Source organism: Triticum dicoccoides, chromosome 4B (assembly GCF_002162155.2).
Source record: "Triticum dicoccoides isolate Atlit2015 ecotype Zavitan chromosome 4B, WEW_v2.0, whole genome shotgun sequence".
Lineage (NCBI taxonomy): Eukaryota > Viridiplantae > Streptophyta > Magnoliopsida > Poales > Poaceae > Triticum > Triticum dicoccoides.
The window spans coordinates 670,077,987-670,104,085 of NC_041387.1; positions in this window are offsets into that span (position 1 = coordinate 670,077,987).

Below are 26,099 nucleotides of genomic sequence, written 5' to 3' on the forward strand. Positions count from 1 at the left end.
GGAAACCATGACTATCTGTTGATCAACGAGCTAGTCAACTAGAGGCTCACTAGGGACATATTGTGGTCTATGTATTCACACGTGTATTATGATTTCCGGATAATACAATTATAGCATGAATAAAAGACAATTATCATGAACAAGGAAATATAATAATAATCCTTTTATTATTGCCTCTAGGGCATATTTCCAACAGTCTCCCACTTGCACTAGAGTCAATAATCTAGTTACATTGTGATGAATCGAACACCCATAGAGTTCTGGTGTTGATCATGTTTTGCTTGCGGAAGAGGTTTAGTCAATGGATCTGCGACATTCAGATCCGTATGTACTTTGCAAATATCTATGTCTCCATCTTGAACATTTTCACGGATGGAGTTGAAACGACGCTTGATGTGCCTGGTCTTCTTGTGAAACCTGGGCTCCTTGGCAAGGGCAATAGCTGCAGTGTTGTCATAGAAGAGAGTGATTGGTCCCGACGCATTGGGTATGACTCCTAGGTCGGTGATGAACTCCTTCATCCATATTGCTTCATGTGTTGCCTCCGAGTCTGCCATGTACTCCGCTTCACATGTAGATCCCGCCACGACGCTCTGCTTGCAACTGCACCAGCTTACTGCTCCACGATTCAACATATACACGTATCCAGTTTGTGACTTAGAGTCATCCAGATCTGTGTCGAAGCTAGCGTCGACGTAACACTTTACGACGAGCTCTTCGTCACCTCCATAAACGAGAAACATGTCCTTTGTCCTTTTCAGGTACTTCAGGATATTCTTGACCGCTGTCTAGTGTTCCTTGCCGGGATTACTTTGGTACCTTCCTACCAAACTTACGGCAAGGTTTACATCAGGTCTGGTACACAACATGGCATACATAATAGATCCTATGGATGAGGCATAGGGGATGACACTCATCTCTTCTTTATCTTTTGCCGTCGTCGGGCATTGAGCCGAGCTCAATCTCACACCTTGCAATACAGGCAAGAACCCTTTCTTGGACTGATCCATTTTGAACTTCTTCAATATCTTATCAAGGTATGTGCTTTGTGAAAGACCTATGAGGTGTCTCGATCTATCCCTATAGATCTTGATGCCTAATATGTAAGCAGCTTCTCCAAGGTCCTTCATTGAAAAACACTTATTCAAGTAGGCCTTAATGATGTCCAAAAGTTCTATATCATTTCCCATCAAAAGTATGTCATCTACATATAATATGAGAAATGCTACAGAGCTCCCACTCACTTTCTTGTAAACGCAGGCTTCTCCATAAGTCTGCATAAACCCAAACGCTTTGATCATTTCATCAAAGCGAATGTTCCAACTCCGAGATGCTTGCACCAGCCCATAAATGGATCGCTGGAGCTTGCATACCTTGTTAGCATTCTTAGGATCGACAAAACCCTCCGGCTGCATCATATACAGTTCTTCCTTAAGATAGCCCTTAAGGAATGCCGTTTTGACGTCCATCTGCCATATCTCATAATCATAGTATGCGGCAATTGCTAACATGATTCGGACGGACTTCAGCTTCGCTATGGGAGAGAAAGTCTCATCGTAGTCAACCCCTTGAGCTTGCCGATAACCCCTAGCGAAAAGTCGAGCTTTATAGATGGTAACATTACCATCCGTGTCCGTCTTCTTCTTAAAGATCCATTTGTTTTCTATCGCTCGCCGATCATCGGGCAAGTCTGTCAAAGTCCATACTTTGTTTTCATACATGTATTCTATCTCGGATTGCATGGCTTCAAGCCATTTGTTGGAATCTGGGCCCACCATCGCTTCTTCATAGTTCGAAGGTTCACCGTTGTCTAACAACATGATTTCCAGGACAGGGTTGCCATACCACTCTGGTGTGGAACGTGTCCTTGTGGACCTACGAAGTTCAATAGCAACTTGATCCGAAGTACCTTGATCATCATCATTAATTTCCTTTCCAGTCGGTGTAGGCACCACAGGAACATTTTCCTGAGCTGCACTACTTTCTGGTTCAAGAGGTAGTACTTCATCGAGTTCTACTTTCCTCCCACTTACTTCTTTCGAGAGAAACTCTTTTTCCAGAAAGGATCCATTCTTGGCAACAAAGATCTTGCCCTCGGATCTTAAGTAGAAGGTATACCCAATGGTTTCCTTAGGGTATCCTATGAAGACACATTTTTCCGACTTGGGTTCGAGCTTTTCAGGTTGAAGTTTCTTAACGTAAGCACCGCATCCCCAAACTTTTAGAAACGACAGCTTAGGTTTCTTCCCAAACCATAATTCATACGGTGTCGTCTCAACGGATTTAGACGGAGCCCTATTTAAAGTGAATGTAGTTGTCTCTAGAGCGTATCCCCAAAATGATAGCGGTAAATCGGTAAGAGACATCATAGATCGCACCATATCCCATAGAGTGCGATTACAATGTTCAGACACACCGTTACGCTGAGGTGTTCCAGGCGGCGTGAGTTGTGAAACGATTCCACATTTTCTTAAGTGCGTTCCAAATTCGTGACTTAAATATTCTCCTCCACGATCTGATCGTAAGAACTTTATTTTTCGGTCACGTTGATTCTCTACTTCATTCTGAAATTCCTTGAACTTTTCAAAGGTCTCAGACTTGTGTTTCATCAAGTAGACATACCCATATCTACTTAAGTCATCAGTGAGAGTGAGAACATAACGATATCCTCCGCGAGCCTCAACGCTCATTGGACCACACACATCAGTATGTATGATTTCCAATAAGTTGGTTGCTCGCTCCATTGTTCCGGAGAACAGAGTCTTGGTCATTTTGCCCATGAGGCATGGTTCGCATGTGTCAAATGATTCATAATCGAGAGACTCTAAAAGTCCATCAGCATGGAGCTTCTTCATGCGCTTGACACCAATGTGACCAAGGCGGCAGTGCCACAAGTATGTGGGACTATTGTTATCAACTTTACATCTTTTGGTATTCACACTATGAATATGTGTAACATTACGTTCGAGATTCATTAAGAATAAACCATTGACCATCGGGGAATGACCATAAAACATATCTCTCATATAAATAGAACAACCATTATTCTCGGATTTAAATGAGTAGCCATCTCACATTAAACAAGATCCAGATACAATATTCATGCTCAAACTTGGTGCTAAATAACAATTATTGAGGTTTAAAACTAATCCCTTGGGTAAATGTAGAGGTAGCGTGCCGACGGCGATCACATCGACCTTGGAACCATTCCCGACGCGCATCGTCACCTCGTCCTTCGCTAGTCTCCGCTTATTCCGCAGCTCCTGCTGTGAGTTACAAATATGAGCAACGGCACCGGTATCAAATACCCAGGAGTTACTACGAGTACTGGTAAGGTACACATCAATTACATGTATATCACATATACCTTTAGTGTTGCCGGCCTTCTTGTTCGCTAAGTATTTGGGGCAGTTCCGCTTCCAGTGACCCTTCCCTTTGCAATAAAAGCACTCAGTCTCAGGCTTGGGTCCATTCTTTGACTTCTTCCCGGCAACTGGCTTACCGGGCGCGGCAACATCCTTGCCGTCCTTCTTGAAGTTCTTCTTACCCTTGCCCTTCTTGAATTTGGTGGTTTTATTGACCATCAACACTTGATGTTCTTTCTTGATTTCTACCTCTGCCGACTTCAGCATTGAAAATACTTCAGGAATAGTTTTCACCATCCCCTGCATATTGTAGTTCATCACAAAGCTCTTGTAGCTCGGTGGGAGCGACTGAAGGATTCTGTCAATGACCGCCTCGTCCGGGAGGTTAATGTCCAGCTGGGATAGGTGGTTGTGCAACCCAGACATTTTGAGTATGTGCTCACTGACAGAACTATTTTCCTCCATCTTACAACTATAGAACTTGTCGGAGACATCATATCTCTCGACCCAGGCATGAGCTTGGAAAACCATTTTCAGCTCCTCGAACATCTCATATGCTCCGTGTTGCTCAAAACGCTTTTGGAGCCCCGGTTCTAAGCTGTAAAGCATGCCACACTGAACGAGGGAGTAATCATCAGCACGTGACTGCCAAGCGTTCATAACGTCTTGGTTCTCTGGGATGGGTGCTTCACCTAGCGGTCCTTCTAGGACATATGCTTTCTTGGCAGCTATGAGGATGATCCTCAGGTTCCGGACCCAGTCCGTATAGTTGTTGCCATCATCTTTCAGCTTGGTTTTCTCTAGGAATGCGTTGAAGTTCATGTTGACATGAGCGTTGGCCATTTGATCTACAATACATATTTTGCAAAGATTTTAGACTAAGTTCATCTAATAAATTATTTAATGAACTCCCACTCAGATTAGACATCCCTCTAGTCATCTAAGTGTTACACGATCCGAGTCGACTAGGCCGTGTCCGATCATCACGTGAGACGGACTAGTCATCATCGGTGAACATCTCCATGTTGATCGTATCTTCCATACGACTCATGTTCGACCTTTCGATCTCTGTGTTCCGAGGCCATGTCTGTACATGCTAGGCTCGTCAAGTTAACCCTAAGTGTTTTTGCATGTGTAAAATTGTCTTACACCCGTTGTATGTGAACGTAAGAATCTATCACACCCGATCATCACGTGGTGCTTCGAAACGACGAACTTTAGCAACGGCGCATAGTTAGGGGGGACACTTTCTTGAAATTATTATAAGGGATCATCTTATTTACTACCGTCATTCTAAGTAAACAAGATGCATAAACATAATAAACATCACATGCAATTATATATTAGTGACATGATATGGCCAATATCATATAGCTCCTTTGATCTCCACCTTCGGGGCTCCATGATCATCTTCGTCACCGGCATGACACCATGATCTCCATCATCATGATCTCCACCATCGTGTCTCCATGAAGTTGCTCGCCAACTATTACTTCTACTACTATGGCTAACGGTTTAGCAATAAAGTAAAGTAATTACATGGCATTAAATCATTGACACGCAGGTCATACAATAATTAAGACAACTCCTATGGCTCCTGCCGGTTATCATACTCATCGACATGCAAGTCGTGATTCCTATTACAAGAACATGATCTCATACATCACAATATATCATTCATCATTCATCACAACTTTTGGCCATATCACATCACAAAGCAATTGCTGCAAAAACAAGTTAGACGTCCTCTAATTGTTGTTGCATCTTTTACGTGGCTGCAACAAGGGTTCTAGCAAGAACATTTTCTTACCTACGAATAACCACAACGTGATTGTCAACTTCTATTTACCCTTCATAAGGACCCTTTTCATCGAATCCGCTCCAACTAAAGTGGGAGAGACAGACACCCGCTAGCCACCTTATGCAACTAGTGCATGTCAGTCTGTGGAACCTGTCTCACATAAGCGTACGTGTAAGGTCGGTCCGGGCCGCTTCATCCCACAATACCGCTAAAGCAAAAGAAAACTAGTAGTGGCAAGAAAGTTGACAACATCTACGCCCACAACAGATTTGTGTTCTACTCGTGCAATAGAGAACTACACATAGACCTAGCTCATGATGCCACTGTTGGGGAACGTTGCATAAAATAAAAAAATTCTACGTTCACCAAGATCAATCTATGAGTTCACCTAGCAACGAGAGAGGGGAGTGCATCTACATACCCTTGTAGATCGCGAGCGGAAGCGTTCAAGATAACGGGGTTGAGGGAGTCGTACTCGTCGTGATCCAAATCACCGGAGATCCTAGCGCCGAATGGACGGCACCTCCGCGTTCAACACACGTACGGTCAGCGTGACGTCTCCTCCTTCTTGATCCAGCAAGGGGGGAAGGAGAGGTTGATGAAGATCCAGCAGCACGACGGCGTGGTGGTGGATGCAGCAGGGTTCCGGCAGGGCTTCGCCAAGCGACTACGGGAGGAGGAGGTGTAGCAAGGGGGGAGGGAGGCGCCAGATGTCAGGGTGCGGCTGCCCTCCCACCCCCCTCTTTATATAGGGACCCCAGGGGGGCCGGCCCTAGGACATGGGATCTCCTAGGGGGGTGGCGGCCAAGGGGGGAGACTTGCCCCCCAAGGCAAGTGGAGGCGCCCCCTCCCCTAGGGTTCCCAACCCTAGGCGCCGAGGAGGGCCCAGGGGGGCGCACCAGCCCACCACGGGCTGGTTCCCCTCCCACTTCAGCCCATGGGGCCCTACGGGATGGGTGGCCCCACCCGGTGGACCCCCGGGACCCTTCCGGTGGTCCCGGTACAATACCGGTGACCCCCAAAATTTTCCCGATGGCCGAAACTCGACTTCCCATATATAATTATTTACCTCCGAACCATTCTGGAACTCCTCGTGACGTCCGGGATCTCATCCGGGACTCCGAACAACTTTCGTTTGCTGCATACTCATATTCATACAACCCTAGCATCACCTAACCTTAAGTGTGTAGACCCTACGGGTTCGGGAGACATGTAGACATGACCTAGACGGTTCTCCGGTCAATAACCAACAACGGGATCTGGATACCCATGTTGTCTCCCACATGCTCCTCGATGATCTCATTGGATGAACCACGATGTCGAGGATTTAAGCAACCCCATATACAATTCCCTTTGTCAATCGGTACGTTACTTACCCGAGATTCGATCGTCGGTATCCCAATACCTCATTCAATATCGTTACCGGCAAGTCACTTTACTCATACCGTAATGCATGATCCCGTGACCAGACACTTGGTCACTTTGAGCTCATTAGGATGATGCATTACCGAGTGGGCCCAGAGATACCTCTCCGTCATACGGAGTGACAAATCCCAGTCTCGATCCGTGTCAACCCAATAGACACTTTCGGAGATACCTGTAGTACACCTTTATAGTCACCCAGTTATGTTGTGACGTTTGGTACACCCAAAGCACTTCTAAGGTATCCGGGAGTTACACGATCTCATGGTCTAAGGAAAATATACTTGACATTGGAAAAGCTCTAGCAAACGAACTACACGGTCTTTGTGCTATGCTTAGGATTGGGTCTTGTCCATCACATCATTCTCCTAATGATGTGATCCCGTTATCAATGACATCCAATGTCCATAGTCAGGAAACCATGACTATCTGTTGATCAACGAGCTAGTCAACTAGAGGCTCACTAGGGACATATTGTGGCCTATGTATTCACACGTGTATTATGATTTCCGGATAATACAATTATAGCATGAATAAAAGACAATTATCATGAACAAGGAAATATAATAATAATCCTTTTATTATTGCCTCTAGGGCATATTTCCAACAGCATCATCCGAGAAGAATGGAAAAGGGGAAAAATAGGGAGCAAAGCAACCATGAGTATTCATCCAAAGTACTCGCAAGCAAGGATCTACACTACAGATGCAACATTATCAAAGGAAGGTTGTATATGTGGACTGGGCTGCAGAAATGCCAGAATAGAGAGAAGGCCTAGTCCTATCAAAGACTAGCATCTTTTGGAAACCACCATCTTGCAGCAACAGGAGGGAGTAGAGTAGCATAAAGTAAAGTAGTAGTAGTGTTATCAACCTCGGCCAGAGATCCTTTCTCGACTCCCTGCGAGAAAGCAATCCCAGAGCCATACTATCCAATTGTCATCACAATCAATTCTCATCACAAGTATCCAGTTCTAGTTGTATCGATCGAGATACAACTCCGAGTGTCCGTTACTGTAGGACAGGCTATCGATAGATGTTTTCTTCCCTGCAGGGATGCACCAACTTACCCACCACGCTCAATTAACTCCGGCCAGACACACTTTCCTGGGTCATGCCCGGCCTCGGCCAAACAATACGCCACAACCCGACCTAGGCTTAATAGAGAGGTCAGCACGCCAGACTAAACCTATGCCCCTAGGGGTCATGGGCCATCTCCCTGGGAACTCCTGCACATTGCGTGGGCGGCCGGTGAGCAGATCTAGCTACCTCCTTAAAAAAGGTAGGAGCTTACCAGTCCAACCCGGCGTGCGCCGCTCAGTCGCTGACGTCTAATAAGCTTCGGCTGATGCATACGACGCAGAACGCCCATACTATGCCCACGTGATGGTTAGTGTTATCAGGCCAGAGGCCCCTCGGATCAAATATCCAAATCGTTGTGGATTAGGAGCACGCGGTAAAGCATAGACTCACGAAATATGTGACCCCATTGCCCCATCTTGAGGACTTGCGGCAAGGGCTAGGAATGCCCGGCCACGCCTCGTAATTATCTTGCGGGCACCTTCCAGGTCAACCCGACTCCACAGCACTCACAATTATGCTCGCACGGGTACCCCTCAGGGTCGACCCGTCTTTAGTAACATGGTTCAGTGTAAATTCATAGTAATCATAGTAACTGTGTGTCTAATCATCAAGGGGAAAACCCGAGGAATCACCCCCAGTGAACTCCACTCGATGTAATCATCAAGGTGAATGTAAGAGGGACCACCCTCGAGGTTCACACTTGAGGGGTTGCACGACAGAGTCGTATCGGAAGTGGTTAAAGAGGAAATCACCCTCGATGACCACGACCAAATAGCTACACTACAGGGTTAACATCAGAAGTGATGTAGAGGTCTCACCCTCGGCACTCGATAGTAACCCAGTAGTGTCGAGCAACTAAGGGGAAAGTGATGTGTGGTGTCGGGGCCTGGTCTTCGATCCCTTTGATTGGGTCTTCAATGATGAAGCAGGGGCAACAAGGATAAGGTGGGGGTCACTGATGGATCACTGACCAACCTATACTAACCAGTTTAGAATAAGCAGGTAAAGTAACAATAAGCAGGCTATGCATCAAAATAGGAGCAAACAATAATAGTAGCAAAATCTAATGCAAGCATGAGAGAATGGAGTGGGCGATATCGAGATGATCAAAGGGGGGGGCTTGCCTGGTTGCTCAGACAAGAAGGAGGGGTCGTTGGTGACATAGTTGATCACAACGGCATCGGCAGCCGCCACGGGGTCTACCGAAGAGAAGAGGGGGGAGAAATAGTAAATACATAGCAAGAAAGTGCATAACAGGACAATAGGCATAGCTAGACATGTTCTAACGCGGTCCTAGATGTTATAGGTGAAGGGGGAGTTCAATCGGGAATGTATTCCCGATTCCGGACCTGTGTCAGACAGATGACCAGAGGGGGAATGTTCCATGTTCAGCCTACTAGGGGCATGTGACAGATGAACGGACCGCGTATTCGGATTTGTCTCGTTTTTCTGAGCAACTTCAAGGAAGAAAACATTTTCATCTGAGTTACAGTTTATTTTATATGATTTATCGAAGTTTTAAAGATTTCTGAAATTTATTTAATTACTTAAATTGAACATTATCCAGAACAGTGAAAGGTGATGTCAGCATGACATCACCATGACGTCAGCAGGTCAAACCCAGCTGACCAGAGTCAAGCCTGGCATGTGGGTCCAGTGGGACCCACCTGTCATAGACTAAGGCTAACTAAACAGGGTTAATTGGATTAGTTAATTGATTAGGTTAATTAAACACAATTAATTAAGTTAATTAATTAATGTATTTACTTATTTATTTAAAAACCTTTTTAATGGGGGCGTGGGACCCCAAAGTTAGTGGCCCACGGGGCCTAAACGGGCAATGGGTTACGGGCGTGTGGGTGCGGGGCGCACCCAGGCGCCCACCACGCGAGGGGAGGCGAGGCTGGCCGGGCTTGTGCCCGGCGGCGGCGAGGCCATGGCGGCCAGCGGCCGGAGGCGGGAGGGCAGAGGCGGGGCGTCCTCCGGCGTCGAGCAGCAGCTCGCAAGCGGGAGGGGTGTGGGGGCAAGGCGTGGCCATGGAGCGGTGGGACGCGGGCTCACCAGCGGCACCAAGAGGGAGCTACAGGCGTGCGGGGTGGAGGGGACGGCTGGCGAGCGCAGTGGCGCGACATCGGACGCGGAAGGCAGGCGGCTGCAGCGTCGGCGGAACAGCGGCCGCGAGCTCCTCGGGAGCTCGGGCGTGACGGAGGGGACGGGGCCCGGGCGCGGAGTCGCGCTGGCGTGCGTGGGACGACGACCAACGGCGAGACAAAAACAGGAGACGGGAAGGGGGAGGAGAGGCGGGAGCTCACTGGCGTTGCAGAGATGGCCTGGGGAAGACGCGTGGCGGTTGGAGACGAAGGTGGCGGCGGTGACCCAAGGCGGACGGAGGTCGAAGATGGGGAGGTAGCGAGTGCTCCGGTGCCTCCCAGCATAAGCTCGTGGTTGGGGAAGATATAGCAGACGCTGGCGAAGCGGAAGGGCACTTCGCAGGCGCTTGGGGGTCACAGTGGCCGCGGTGGAGGCGCGGCGACGGTGACGATCGCGCCGGACGAAAAGGAGAAAGGGGATCGGAGAGGAGAGGGAGTGGGAGAGGCGGAGAGGGGAGTGGTGTGGCAGAGGAGGTGAGGGGGCTGCGGGTGGCGGCCTTATCTCTTCCCTGTCGTCGTGGCACCACGGGGCGCTGCACCGGGTCTGGCGGGAACGAGCGGGAGCCCCTCCTCCGGTCGGTCGAACAGGGAGGAGGGAGACGACCTGGGAAGGGGGGTTCGGTTGGTCAGTCTGGTTGGGCTGCCTCGGCCATTTGGGCCAAGTGGCCCAGGGGGCAGGGGCCTCCCCTCGCTTTTTAGTTTTGCTTCCTTTTTTTGTTAATCATTTTGTCTCAGTTTTCTATTTAGCTCACATAGCAAATGAATTTTGCTTGGACTCAAAATTTGCAAATAATTACCATGCAATATTCTGGAGCGTCCCACAAAGTTTGGGGACATTTGGAATTGTATAAGTATTTGCTTATTTTGAAAAGGCTATTTTCATTTACTGATGGACCACTTTATAATTCCCTCAGGGTTAATTGGTGAGTCAAATGATGTTGATTTCAACATGAGAAATGATCAGGAGACTTTTTAGAATAAGGCAAAAAATTTGTTTTACTGCTCGAAGAAATAATTTATTCGACTTATTTTAAATTTGAAGAAGGCTTTGATTTTTGGACAAGTGGCAAGCTGCATAGTAATCACGATGACTTGGACACCATTAGGGGTAGACTACTGTAGCATGATTCTCGGGGTGTTACAAATCTCCTCCACTACAAGAAATCTCATCCCGAGATTTAAGAGGTGGAGTAAGGGGGGAAGAATGGGTTACAAAATTCTAACGGATCCTCTCGTTCTTGGTTGCTCTTCTCGAAGAAGTTGATCCCTTTCCTTGATGTCTTCATTTCTCTATTTCAGGTCATCATGATGAAGTCGTCATCCCGCCTTCGGGAATTCCATCGTACTTACAAATAGGTAAGGGGCAGCTCGACAATGATAGGATGCTATAAGGGGTAATCATCTGGGGTTATCCCATGAATGAACACATGAGTATCTCTCGAGTTGAACAAATGATACACATCGAGAGCAAAGTAAGAAGGTACAATAGGAAGTTTCAAGCGAATGGACAAACGATTGATACCTGAACAAACTGTGAGGAAGGGGTTCAGAGCATCAGGAATAGATCATCTCTCGGAAGGTGTCTCGTGGCATGATATGAATCCAAATGCAAGAATATTTCAGAATAAAAGATATACAGGAGAGTCAGGTTTCAATCCAGTGGAACTGTGGGTTATGGGCCCACCACGTGGTTTAAAGTAGGAAAGGCGTGGAAATCTTGCATGGTCATGATAGCAAAACATGGCAGAGGGTAGCCTATCAGTTATGTTGGCAACATTGTCGATACCAAGGGCGAGGGACGAAGAGAACCATTTTCCTGCTCGTTGAACGAGGCAGACCATTAGGCAAAGTTATCGTCCATCGACGGTTACCGGAATGTCATCAACAATAGTAACAAGGTCTTACCGACACGATTGTACACCTAGGTGTGTACATAAGCCGAAGAATATTACTGCTTAGATCATATAGATCACCAGAAAGGTTAAACAAAATAATGGAAAGGAAAAACTGATCATCAGATTAAATAGAACAATGGAAAGGAAAATGTGTTTAAACACATTATTCAGGGGGTATAACCTTCCCAAGGACAAGCAGAGCATGATATCCATGACAGTATATAATGTAGAAAACCCCTTAGGTTAGGGGAGAGGAAGTCCATGACATTACCCAAACAACGGTGTTTGGATAATTGGGCAAGAAACATTTAGCATTGCACTTTCAATGTTCTTATTGAAGATCAGAGTACCGCAGACAAGCTTTGAGATAGCATTGACATGGTATTCAAGCAAAGGTCGGACTACGGATACACGAAGGATCCACCAAGATCAGCTTGTAGAATAAGTCTTACAATTTCCTCATTGAAGAATGGCTAACCTTGCTAAAAAGAAACTATAACAATAGGTCCTCCGGCCAGGTGTGCTAGGCATGACATCCCCTTATTGGGTTATAGAAAGACCAATGCTATGACTCTTGGAAAATGATCCAACCATCATATCTGACCGAGTTTCAGATCTGATTGGTGTCAGGATACTTTAGACTCGGGATGCCTGTTGAAGAAAGTTGCAACACCAATTAACGAGAAGACATCATAAGATTCTCGGGAAATGAACTATGGAAGCGAGTTCCGAAACAAGAGTTCATCATTAAATCAAGGAGAGGTGAGGATGTGACTGATTGACTCGGCGATAATCCATTGAGATTTCCAAAAAGGTGGATTTCCACAACTATGAGAACAAGGAGATAACATTAGCCAGATCAAATGACTTAAATGATGTATGCTGGAGGGAACCATACACAATTAAACATTGGTTGAAAGGTGCACCCGAAATATGGGCTGGGTTGCACGACCAACGTCGAAATGGCGATTGGGCAACCAACACACCAAATTGGAATTATTGTCCAATAACTCTGAAGCAATAGGGTTGCTAGCGATATTAAATTCTCACAACAGAGTTCACTCAACACGAGGGCCAAGAAAAGAATGGTGATGGCCAGAAGCATTGCTGCAACAAGAATTTCTTAAGAGGTGGTGAAATTCTCACGACATTCCTGACATAAAACATGGTAATATTCCAAGGTAAGGAAGAACAAATGCTGGATAGCAAGGAACTCAAGGTATAACACAAAACACGAACAAGTTTGTGTTGGAGGAAAGGCAATAAAGTGGTCGATGATAACACAAATCATCGAGGGCAAGGACGGTATTTCTCATCATGAATTCGATTGATATCCTAAAAGCGCTCAGAATGTTGATTATCATCACGACACATTTGTCGAGAGGTTTCATGAAGATGTAATCGGTCGACGATGATATCAAGTCAAAGGAATGATGAAGCAAAGGGTTATTGAAACCATGGGTGCGACACAAACTTGAAATCAAGTTTGCTGTTCAAGGCGAAATGATAGGATGAGGGAAATCGACGTAAGCTTAGCTCATCATCGAAAATTGTGCTTCGGAATTAAGAACCAGGTAGCACAGTTAAAGTTTAGCATGATAATGATATAGCCGATCGGTTGGGAATGACATCAGCGAGTACAACTCGCAGGTAATAAGGATTACAAAGAGTAGTTGAACCGTAGAACAGACTCAATTCAGTTATCGGTGTCTTTGAGTGTTTTAATAACTCAGAGCCCGTGAAAAAATGGAATCAGTGAGAATGTAGTACTTGATGAAGAGCTCATAAGAAGTTATGCAGTTCCATGATAATCTCGATATACCAAGGGGTAATACTCGACGACAGATCAAAGTAGAGGTTGGACTGGGGTATTGCTCTGGAGAAGACACATGTTTAAACTTGCACGAGAAATGGTATTTAAAGGAGAACATGGTCGGAACCATGCTTGCAAAAGGCCAAATCCCAGATATAAGAACTTATACCAAGGGAATAGTTAATTTAAGAGAAGCTTTAATGATACGATCTACATCATGTCCATGGGCATGAACACAAAGTTCAAGGTCGACTCCCACTTATTCAATGCATAACCTTTCATTCACTGCTCTAGATTAAGGAAGGCATAGGTTCAACACATCGGGGCTTCTTGGTCAAAACCTACCTGGTGAATTATCAAAGGAGTATGACCCGTGAAAACTTTCGAGTTCACATAGATTAAGGAAGGCATAGGTTCAACACATCGGGGCTTCTTGGAACATATACCACAACCTCAGGGGTAAATAACACAAGCTCGAAAGCAAAGCATGTTTGACAAAGCAGAGGATACAATTTACCAAAGGCATTATGTATCCGAGAAAAGACTCACAGAGTTATTGAATATAAAGGACGTCGTCGGATAAAATCCAATAAGGATCTGGTGGTCCATAAGGGATCTGATGTGAGCATCGGTACTCAACCAGAAGAAGAAAGAAAGCAAGGAGATCAGATTATCGAAACAAATGAATAATCCAAGCTCGAATGCAAAGGAGTTATGATTTCCAAATTAAGGGCTCAGAAACAAATGCTCTGAGTAAGGATGGATAAGTTGAGTAGACTTAGGGGCACAATCGACGGTAATTTGTTTGGTCGAGAACCAACTCATGTTCAAAATGACATCTGAGCCGGAAAGATAATTTAAAAGGATCAATTGATGTTTGCGCACATTCGCTCACATGTTGAATCAATAGGATCAAAATGACGGTGTCAAAGGATACTAATGAATATCGCTAGACATATGGGAAGCATCCATAATGCAAGCAGACAAGTATTTGCAGAGCAATAGTTTGAAGAGGATTCACGGAAGATCGGATAGTATTTCAGAGTATCTTATGAAGCATACGAACAACTGGGGATGAATAGATACTTGATAAGTGCGAGGAATTATCCGTAGGGGGTATTCATGTGGCAAAGAACTGCAAGGCAGTAAACTCAAAGGATTCTCGGGACAACGGAGAGTATTTCGGGGCATCTTGTAATAACAAGAGCAACGGGAAATGCTTGTATGAATGGCAAGTGTATGCAGCTTTCCATATGGGTTGATGGTGGAGGGAAATCGCAAATGTGAAGGCACAAGGTCTCGAGAGAACATCGTAGAGTAACTTGAAATCTTCTGGTGCAGCAGGCGATCATCTATAATAAGGGCCTCTCCGGGAGAAAGTTGTTACGAGAACCTAATGTTAGAGTTTTAGCAAATTCATTTAACCCGAATAGAAGAGAGATTAGAGTCCCAGAGTATAGATGAGGAATAAAAGATCCTAATATCACCCAATGGCGACGTGGGCCCGTAAGACACACAGCCATGTTAGTAAAAAAAGTTTTTGCAATGTCTAGACTCAACTTCGGCCAAGGAGTTGGAAAGGGGGATTCCTACAGGCAGTCGGCTCTGATACCAACTTGTGACGCCCCCGATTCAATCGTACACTAATCATACACGCAAATGTGTACGATCGAGATCAGGGACTCACGGGAAGATATCACAACACAACTCAAGACACAAATTAAAATAATACAAGCTTTATATTACAAGCCAGGGGCCTCGAGGGCTCGAATACATAAGCTCGAAAACACAAGAGTCAGCGGAAGCAACAATATCCGAGTACAGACATAAGTTAAACAAGTTTGCCTTAAGAAGGCTAGCACAAAAGCAACATTGATCGAAAAGGCGAGGCCTCCTGCCTGGGAGCCTCCTAACTACTCCTGGTCGTCAGCGGTCTCCACGTAGTAATAGGCACCGGCGGTGGCATCTGGCTCTTGGGCTCTGATATCTGGTTGCATCATCCGAGAAGAATGGAAAAGGGGAAAAAGAGGGAGCAAAGCAACCGTGAGTACTCATCCAAAGTACTCGCAAGCAAGGATCTACACTACAGATGCAACATTATCAAAGGAAGGCTGTATATGTGGACTGGGCTGCAGAAATGCCAGAATAGAGAGAAGTCCTAGTCCTATCGAAGACTAGCATCTTCTGGAAACCACCATCTTGCAGCAACAGGAGGGAGTAGAGTAGCATAAAGTAAAGTAGTAGTAGTGTTATCAACCTCGGCCAGAGATCCTTTCTCGACTCCCTGCGAGAAAGCAATCCCAGAGCCATACTATCCAATTGTCATCACAATCCAATTCTCATCATAAGTATCCAGTTCTAGTTGTATCGATCGGGATACAACTCCGAGTGTCCGTTACCGTAGGACAGGCTATCGATAGATGTTTTCTTCCCTGCAGGGGTGCACCAAGTTACACACCACGCTCGATTAACTCCGACCGGACACACTTTCCTGGGTCATGCCCGGCCTCGGCCAAACAATACGCCACAATCCGACCTAGGCTTAATAGAGAGGTCAGCACGCCGGACTAAACCTATGCCCCCAGGGGTCATGGGCCATCTCCCCGGGAACTCCTGCACGTTGCGTGGGCGGCCGGTGAGCAGACCTAGCTACCTCCTTAAAAAAGGTAGGAGCTTACCAGTCCAACCCGGCGCGCGCCGCTCAGTCGCTGATGTCTAATAAGCTTCGGCTGATGCATACGACGCAGAACGCCCATACTATGCCCTCGTGATGGTTAGTGCTATCAGGCCAGAGGCCCCTCAGATCAAATATCCAAATCGTAGTGGATTAGGAGCACGCGGTAACAAGCAGAGACTCACGAAAGATGTGACCCCGTTGCCCCGTCTCGAGGACTTGCGGCAACGGCTAGGAATGCCCGGCCACGCCTCGTAATTATCTTGCGGGCACCTTCCAGGTCAACCCGACTCCACAACACTCGTAATTATGCTCGCGCGGGTACCCCTTAGGGTCGACCCGTCTTTAGTAACATGGTTCAGTGTAAATTCACAGTAATCATAGTAACTGTGTGTCTAATCATCAAGGGGAAAACCCGAGGAATCACCCCCGGTGAGGGAGTCCCGGATTAGGGGGTGTCCGGATAGCCGGACTATAACCTTTGGCCGGACTCCTGGACTATGAAGATACAAGATTGAAGACTTCGTCCCGTGTCCGGATGGGACTTTCCTTGGCGTGGAATGCAAGCTTGGCGATACGGATATGTAGATCTCCTCCCATTGTAACCGACTCTGTGTAACCCTAGCCCTCTCCGGTGTCTATATAAACCTGAGGGTTTTAGTCCGTAGGACAAACAACAATCATACCATAGGCTAGCTTCTAGGGTTTAGCCTCTCTGATCTCGTGGTAGATCTACTCTTGTACTACCCATATCATCAATATTAATCAAGCAGGAGTAGGGTTTTACCTCCATCGAGAGGGCCCGAACCTAGGTAAAAACATTGTGACCCTTGTCTCCTGTTACCATCCGCCTAGACGCACAGTTTCGGGACCCCCTACCCGAGATCCGCCGGTTTTGACACCGACATTGGTGCTTTCATTGAGAGTTCCATTGTGCCGTCGCCATTAGGAAGGATGCCTCATCCCGTCTTTAAAGACGACGCCGTTGCTAAAGGAGCTTTGGCTATTGGCCAAACTCCCCGGCTAGGCGGTTTTCTTATGACCGCCTATTCGGCCGTCGCGTCGACGATGACTTCTCGGGTCATCGAAAGCAATCTCCACGTCAACTCGAAACTCGCCGAGCAGTTAGATCCGATGGAGCTCTCTTCCTTAAATGAGCTCCTGGATCGCATCGCCGCCCTGGGAGTCGCTACAGACTACGATCAGATTGGGCCTAAACCCGGTCCGAGAGAGATTAACTCTCCCCAGGTCACCCACCACGTCGCAGTGGTGGAGGAACAGTGCGGCAAGCCTTTATCTATCTTAAGGACTAGTTATGTCCGGATTCCTGATCCCTCCAGGCCGGATACCCGCGGAGGGGAGGACGTCACTCAAGCCCTGAACCTAAAGTCAGGCAACGGGCTAGATTCATTGGACAACATCCAAGAACCCAAGCTTCCGAGTTCGGAAACTTCTTGGCCCCTGAGTCTCAGATTGGGCGAGATTCCGGATTTAATTCCACCCGCCCACCCAAATATAAGGGATCTATCCCAAATTCGGCAAGAGCCCGCAGAAACAGTACACCATTACTGGGCCAGATTCCTCCTGGTTATGAACAGGATAGAGGACTGCCACGAGGAGGATGCAATTTCATTCTTCTGCAATAATTGCACGGACAACGAAATCCTTAACGCCATAAGTCACCGTGAAATTACATGCTTCGCCGACTTGGCATCCGTAGTACGAAAGTACTGTGTGATGGAAAGCGCCTGGAAAACCGAAATAAAATTTTGGGACAATCCGGCCCTGAATACAACCCCAGTCCGAAATAAAAGAGTGCATTACCTCCAGGCACCTAGGTTAAACACCAAAAAGCAAAAATCCTCTATAGGGCATGAAACCGTACTGGAGGAATGGCTCAATGGACCCTGTAAAATTCATAGTACAGAGGGCGCCACACCAACTCATAGCCTTAGAGCATGTTAGATACCCCGGCAGGTGGCCAGAAGTGGCGAGGAGCTTCTAACTCCAGAATTCACAAAGCACCAGCCCAGGGATATTAGTACGGTATTAACAGTCTTCGAGACTTTCGCATCAAATAATATGCGGAAACGAACACTCCGCAGCCTTGCCGAAGTCTACCAAGTAGCAACAATAAACCCATGGAGTGACATGGCTATTACCTTTAATGCCAGTGATGAACCTAAATTCCGAACAGCCCGAGCACCAGCCGCATTGGTCCTGAGTCCAATAGTGGACGGCTTTCGCCTTACCAAGGTACTCATGGACGGTGGCAGCGGATTGAACTTCATTTATGAGGAAACCCTTCGAAAAATGGAAATAGACTGGAGCCGCATTGAGTGAAGCAACACAACCTTTAGAGGAATAATCCCTAGTTGGGAAGCGTGCTGTATAGGAAAAATCACACTGGATGTGGTGTTTGGCACGCCGGATAATTACAGGTACGAGGAGGTCACGTTTCAAGTGGCTCCGTTCAACAGCGGATGCCATGCTCTATTAGGGCGAGAGGCATTCACAATTTTTCAAGCTATACCCCATTACGGGTACATGAAGCTCAAAATGCCCGGACCCAACGGAATCATCACTCTTGCTAGTGACCCGGACATAGCACTCCGCGCCGAAAATAAGATAGCCGCACTGGCCCTTGAGGCACTATCTGAAGCCCTGGCGGCCGAGGAACTGACTGCGCTACGCTCCACGGTGAACAGGGACGATGTGATACTCGATAAAAGATCCAAGTCCACCTCCTTTAAACCCGCGGACGAAATAGTCAAATTCCAAGTCCATCCAACGGACCCTACAAAAACGGCCTCCATTGGGGCACAATTAAACCCTGATGTAGACGCCGCACTACGAGAATTCCTACGCGAAAATTGGGACATTTTTGCCTGGCACCCTTCAGACATGCCAGGAATCCCACGCAGGCTGGCCGAGCATAGCCTAAACATTCTAAAAGGATTCAAGCCTGTCAAGCAGGCTCTTCGGCGTTTCTCCGAACCTAAGAGACAAGCCATGGGAGAGGAGCTAGCCAAACTACTGGAGGCCGGATTCATCAGAGATATAAAACATCCGGACTGGCTAGCAAACCTGGTGATGGTACCAAAGAAGGACAAATCCTGGCGCCTATGCGTCGATTTCAAGGACCTCAACAAGGCTTGCCCAAAGGATCCCTTCCCCCTCCCCCGCATCGATCAAATTATCGACGCTACCGCAGGACACGATTCATTGTGTTTCCTCGACGCATACTCCGGCTACCATCAAATTAAAATAGCAGAGCCAGACCAAGCCGCAAAGGCATTCATCACCCCATACGGCCCATTCTGCTTCAACACAATGCCCTTCGGGCTCAAAAACGTCGGCGCAACATATCAGCGCATGATTCAGACATGTCTTGCAAACCAGATCGGCAAAACAGTGGAAGCATATGTATATGACGTGGTCGTCAAAACCAAGCATGTCAAAACTCTAGTAGATGACTTGAGGCTCACATTCGATAACCTCCGAACATATGACATCAAGCTTAACCCGGAAAAATGCGTTTTCGACGTACCAGCCGGAAAGCTCTTGGGCTTCATTGTATCTGGTAGAGGAATTGAAGCAAACCCAGCCAAGATCCGAGCTCTGTCACAATTGGATATTCCAAAGGACCTCAAAACAAATACAAAAATTGGGTGGATGCGTGGCGGCTCTAAGCCGCTTTATCTCCCGCTTGGGAGAAAAGGCACTACCCCTTTATCGCCTCCCCGGCGCACTGAACACTTCGAGTGGACAAATGCTGCCACGGCCGGACTCGAAGAAATAAAAGCCATATTGGCAACAAACCCGGTCCTGGCCGCGCCTAACATCGGCGAACCAATGCTATTATACATTGCGGCAACTTATCAAGTTGTAAGCGCAGTGCTCGTCATCGAACGAGAAACGGACGGACACAAATTCCCCCTTCAAAAAACAGTTTACTACGTGTCCACTGTCCTCACTCCATGCAAGTCACGGTACCCGCATTATCAAAAGATAGTGTACACGGTGTTTATGGCATCCCGGAAGCTGCGACACTACTTTCAAGAGTGTTCGATAACAGTAGCCCCCGAAGTACCTCTTAACGATATTATAAACAACCGCGACGCACGGGCCGGATTGCCAAATGGGCCATTGAGCTCCTCCCGTTCGACATAACCTATAAGCCACGGTGAGCTATCAAGTCGCAAGTTTTGGCCGACTTTGTCGCCGAATGGACTGAAGCCGAACTCTCTAAAGAGTACGGCACATATTCCAACTAGATCATGCACTTCGACGGCTCCAAAATGTTAGCTGGTCTGGGGGCTGGCGTCGTTCTGACGTCCCCAACTGGAGATACAGTTCAATACGTACTCCAGATAATGTATACGGACTCCAACAATGCAGCCGAATACGAGGCCCTTCTACATGGTCTCCGGATGGCAGTCTCCATGGGCATCCAACGCCTAGAGGTGCGTGGGGATTCGAACCTCGCGATTTCCCAAATAAATGGAGACTTTGATGCCAAGGATCCGAAAATGGCAGCTTATCGCAACTCCATCCTAAAAATGTCAGCTCGGTTCGAGGGGCTCAAATTTCACCATATAGCCCGGGAAAACAATCAGGCAGCAGACGTCTTGGCATGCATCGGCGCAAAGTGCGATGCAGTCCCCCCAACTTTTTCTTGGAGAGGCTATTCAAGCCATCCGTATTATGGGAAGGGGAATCCGGAAATAACAGCCCGGACCCAACCGCACCGCCCGACGCCGAACATTCTGACACAACGGGAGGCTCTGCCAACGAAGTAACATCCTCAGTCCACGCAATAATGGCAGTCATTGCCCCGTGGACAGAACCATTCCTAGCCTATCTAACTCGGCAGGAACTTCCCGAGGACCAAAACGAGGCACGCTGCATAGTGCGGCGAGCTAAAGCCTATAAAGTCCATGAAGGAGATCTTTATAAGAAAAGCACCACCGGAGTCCTTCAAAGGTGTATCTCCGAAGAGGAAGGGCGGAATCTTCTGGCCGAAATTCATGCCGGACTCGGCGGGCACCACGCTGCAGCCCGGGCCCTTGTAAGCAATGCCTTCCGTACATGATTTTATTGGTCGACGGCCCGGGCAGATGCTCAGGACTTAGTCCAACGATGCGTCGGTTGCCAACTCTTTGCTAACCAAAGCCATATGCCACCCACCGCCCTCCAAACTATACCCATCACCTGGCCCTTCGCGGTCTGGGGGCTTGACATGGTTGGACCCCTTAAAGGAGGAACCCACAAGCAAAAATACCTACTGGTCATGGTGGACAAATTCACCAAATGGATAGAGGCCAAGCCTGTTAAGACGGCCGAATCCGGACTGGTGATAGACTTCATATCAGGGGTTGTACACTGTTACGGCGTCCCCCACAGCATCATCACTGATAACGGCACGAAGTTTACAGCCGACGAGGTCAAACTCTGGTGCAAAAACATGGGCATCAAGCTCGACTACGCTTCAGTCTATCACCCACAAACTAACGGTCAAGTCGAGCGAGCAAATGGTCTAATCATGAGCGGCATCAAACCCAGATTAGTGCGGTCCCTCGAGGAATCTAACACGCACTGGGTAGAGGAGCTCGACTCTGTACTCTGGGGGCTGCGAACCATGCCGAATCGCACCACCGGATTCACACCATTTTTTATGGTATACGGTGCAGAGGCAGTTCTGCCCTGTGACATAATTCATGACTAACCTCGCGTGTGCATGTATGAAGAAAGAGAAGCCAAACTCGATCGACAAGACAGTTTGGACGCCTTGGAGGAGGAGTGTGACGTGGCAAAAGCCCGTTCCGCATTCTATCAACAGCAAGCTCGAAGATATCAAAGCAGAGAAGTACGGGCCAAAACTTACAATGTTGGCGAGTTAAATCTACGCCTGCCGGACAAGAAAAAGGACAAACTCAAGCCCAAATGGGAAGGTCATTTCATTATTGACCAAGTCCTGACTGGTGGAGCGTACCGTCTGCGAGATGCATCGGATAACGGACTCGAGCCGAACCCATGGAACGCAGCCCGTCTCCGAAGATTCTACGCCTAGCGCCGGACTCTGTGTTCGTCTCCTTCCTCTATCTATTTTTTACACATTAGTTGTCTTATATTTCTCTCCTTCTCCCTTCTTTTCTCTTACAGCCTTTAAGGGCTCGTTCGCGCCCTGTTCGCACACAATTGACGCGCTATCCGCGCTCATTATACCTGGGGGCTTCTTTAACAGAAGCTTGTTTATACGAGCCTCATGCCCAACACATGTGTCACACTTCCGCATGTACCTTTTATTCACCATTATATGCATCAATATGACTTAAGTTTTGGCCAAGCTGGGTTGCCTGGCTCCTATGCTTACCCCTACGTTCCCGATTGTTCGGCTAGGCGGTAAAGGGAGCACCTCTGTGATTGTTACTGCCGGGTCAGCCGGATGTGTACTTCATACTGGGTGAAGCCGAAAGCTAGCGTTCTTAAGGGAATATTCGGTCGGTGAACTAAAGATGATTTCCCACTCGTTTATTTATCTGCCCCCAGATGTTTTTCTGCTTTTTTCGCAGTCCGGACATGCACTTTAGGGCATGCCTCCCATGGAAAGGAACCCCTAACGGAACTATTCTCCCTGGAAGATGTTTCTTACTAACCATGTAATATAACATAACTAGTTGGGCACTTGTCTGTTCAAGCACTAATGACCCCTACGCCTGGTCTCCATGCATGCCCTGGTTCTTACATAACCGAGAGGGTATTCGGACACACTCCGGACTATCGGGTCCCGAGGTTGAAGCGAAAAGGTCCGCCATGACAAACGATCTACAATCCGGCTAGAAGGCATTTTACATGTCATCTTAAATTACATAGTCAATTTGACTGGGTATATTCCTCTTCAATACCATCCAACAGGCTGTCTAGTTTACAGTCCTGTTGGGAATATTTGGCGGCCAACTCTACCTGGTCGTACACTAAACTCACAGGGATCTCCTTCCCATCAGGCCCCACAGGTCCGACCTCGGCCATGTGGTTTGGGTCAGCCTTCGTGTACCGCGTCTTCACCATGGCCCAAGCCTCCCTGGCGCCTTGACGGCAGGCCGAGATATTCCATAATCGGAAGCGCCGCCGTGCTCCCTTCAGCTTCTCTGCAAGCTCTCCAAGGCCTTCAGGCATGGGGACGGATGGCCACAACGCCTGGGCGACGCCTTGCATCACCTGCCGAACTCGTTCGTGTAGTTGTGAGAGCTCGGGAATAAGGTCACCTGTGGAACCGGGCATTTCCTCAGTAGGCCGACCTGTCAGCATACCTACACACATAACTCGGTCAATCAACTTCCTCGCCGAACTCTTTTTTGAAGTTCGTTCAAGCACTTACTAAAAATGCCGCGTCGAAGCCGCCGATTCTCCTTCACGAAGTCCGACAGCTGAGCACGAACATCCTTTAGTTCCTCGCCCAGCTGGGTGTTGGCATCTTGGAGATTATTCTTCTCTTGCCTCACCCTCGTAAGCACGCTCTAGCCGGCCTTTAACCGGCGCAAGAGTTGTTGCTTGTCCGGATCCACTCCGGCGCCATCTGCAATGTTATTGTCAGATTTGCACACATGCCGCACTTCACAACATACTTATCTTTCGAAGCATATATTACTAGAGGGGGTCTCCTTGGACTCCCCTGCCGCGGCTAGTGCAGCCTCAAGTTGGGCTTTGCACTCTTCCAGCTCCTGGGACAGTTGGGTATTCTTTTCTGTAAGATCATGCATAACAAATGATCCTTAAATCAGTTATTCTAACTGTTTCAAGTGTCGGGGGCTACTGACATATATAACCATCAAATTTTCTCACACGTATGTCTTTTACATACTGCTCTGTGGCTCTGGCTAGACCATTTTGAGCGGCACGGAGGTACGCATCTCCCGTATTGAAGGCATTCAATGCCTATTGGAAGAAACAAGCGTCACGAAGAACTGTCCGGCGACGCCTGTGGTTCATGGCACTCTCCACCTCGGAATTGGTGGCAGACAGCCCGTCCGCATCCTCTGTCGGAGGAGCGTCCGGTGCGCGCCTCGTGTTCGCCTCCGCTTCCGGACCCGGCCTTGGAGCCTGGCCGGTGGAGGCGCGATTGGAACCTCTCCGGATATAGTCCGGTGAGCGCTCTTTTTCCTGAAGAGAGCATGAGCGTTAGTATGCCCTGAGGGAATAAAACCTTGGAATAAAATGGCACACCATACCGTTGCGTCGGCGTCTCAATCCGGACATGTAAGTGCATCTAGTGCCACCCTTAGTTGGTTTTGGAGTATTGACGACAAAGTTGGTTGAGGGACTAATGCGTTTGTGAGAGTTGCAGGATAACGCAGGTAGTGTCCCTCATTGATTCGGTTTACCTACCGGAGATGACCCCTAAAAATGTATGAAGACAGTGAAGACAATGGTGGTATGAGAAGATATTCATATTGAAGACTATGACATGAGAAGACATTGAGTGAAGACTATGGAACGCGAAGACTGTGTGGTTTCGTTGTTTCCTTTTTCTTCTTTGTTGAGTCATAGGAACCACCGTACTGTTAAGTGGGGACCAAGTGAACTAAGTCAGAGTGACTGAAGTGATGCTCAACCCAAATCCTATGTCTTCGAGCGAAGACAATGAGAGAAAATCTTATCCAGAGTTGGATGAGTCAGCTTTGCTTGTAGCTCAAGTAAAGTTGCCATGTGTGTTTGAAATCTGACCGTTGGAACACGTGTCAGTTCCTTAGTGACCCAGGGTCATTTCGGACAAATCAGGTCGGGTTGCCTTGTGGCTATAAATAGCCCACCCCCTACACCATAAATTGGTGGCTGCTCAGAGTTAGTATACGGCTTTTGTCGTTTGAGAGCAACCCACCTCGAAGCATTTGAGAGAGAGAAATCCTTGCAAGGACAAAGCCCAAACACCCAGAGCCAAAGAGTGTTAGGCATCACTGAAGTCTTTCTGTCTGTGTGACCTGAAGACTTATTACACTTGAGGACTGTGCATCCTCCAGCCGGTTAGGCGTCGCGTTCTGAGCATCCAAGAGTCATTGTGGATTGCCGGGTGAACGAAGTCTGTGAAGGTTTGGAAGTCTACCTTGAAGACTTACCAGAGTGATTGGGCGAGGACTAAGTGACCTTAGCTCAAGGGGAATAAGGTGAAGACACGGTCTTCTGAGTTGAATCTCGACCTCCCCAACCAGACGTACAATTGTCACAGCAACTGGAACTGGTCCAACAAATCCTGTGTCTTCAACAAGTGACTGGTTCTATCTCCTCCCTCCTTTACTTTGAGTTTGTCTTCATGAAGTCATTGCTTATCTGTCTTATCTGATTGACTTCATTGCTTGACTACTATTGTTGATTGGCTTCATACTATCTTCCATCCTGATCCTACTACCTAGCTTCTATTAGTCTTTGTACGTTAACGCTAGTGCATACTTGACTATGGCTTGCTTGTTGTAGTTTATCTTCCGCTGCATATCAATTAGGTTATTTCTATTGTTTGTCATCAAAACTTCCACGTTTTGAAGACTTTGATAAAAATCGCCTATTCACCCCCCCCCCCCTCTAGTCGATAACTAGCACTTTCAATTGGTATCAGAGCAAGGTACTCCCTTGTTCTGTGTGATTCGGTTTAACCACCTGGAGTTCAGCTATGTCGACTGCAGGATTGAGGAATGTATCTTGCCCCACCTTTGACGGTCATGAGTATCCTCGGTGGAAAGCCATGATGGAGAAGCGACTCATGGCTATGGACAGCAAACTGTGGACCGTCACCGAGATTGGTCTTACCGATCTATGCAAGATGGCGGAGGCTGATGACATTCGCAAGTACACTCTACTAAACCTCACAGCGAAGGATGTCATCTGCTCCTGCCTGTCCCAAAA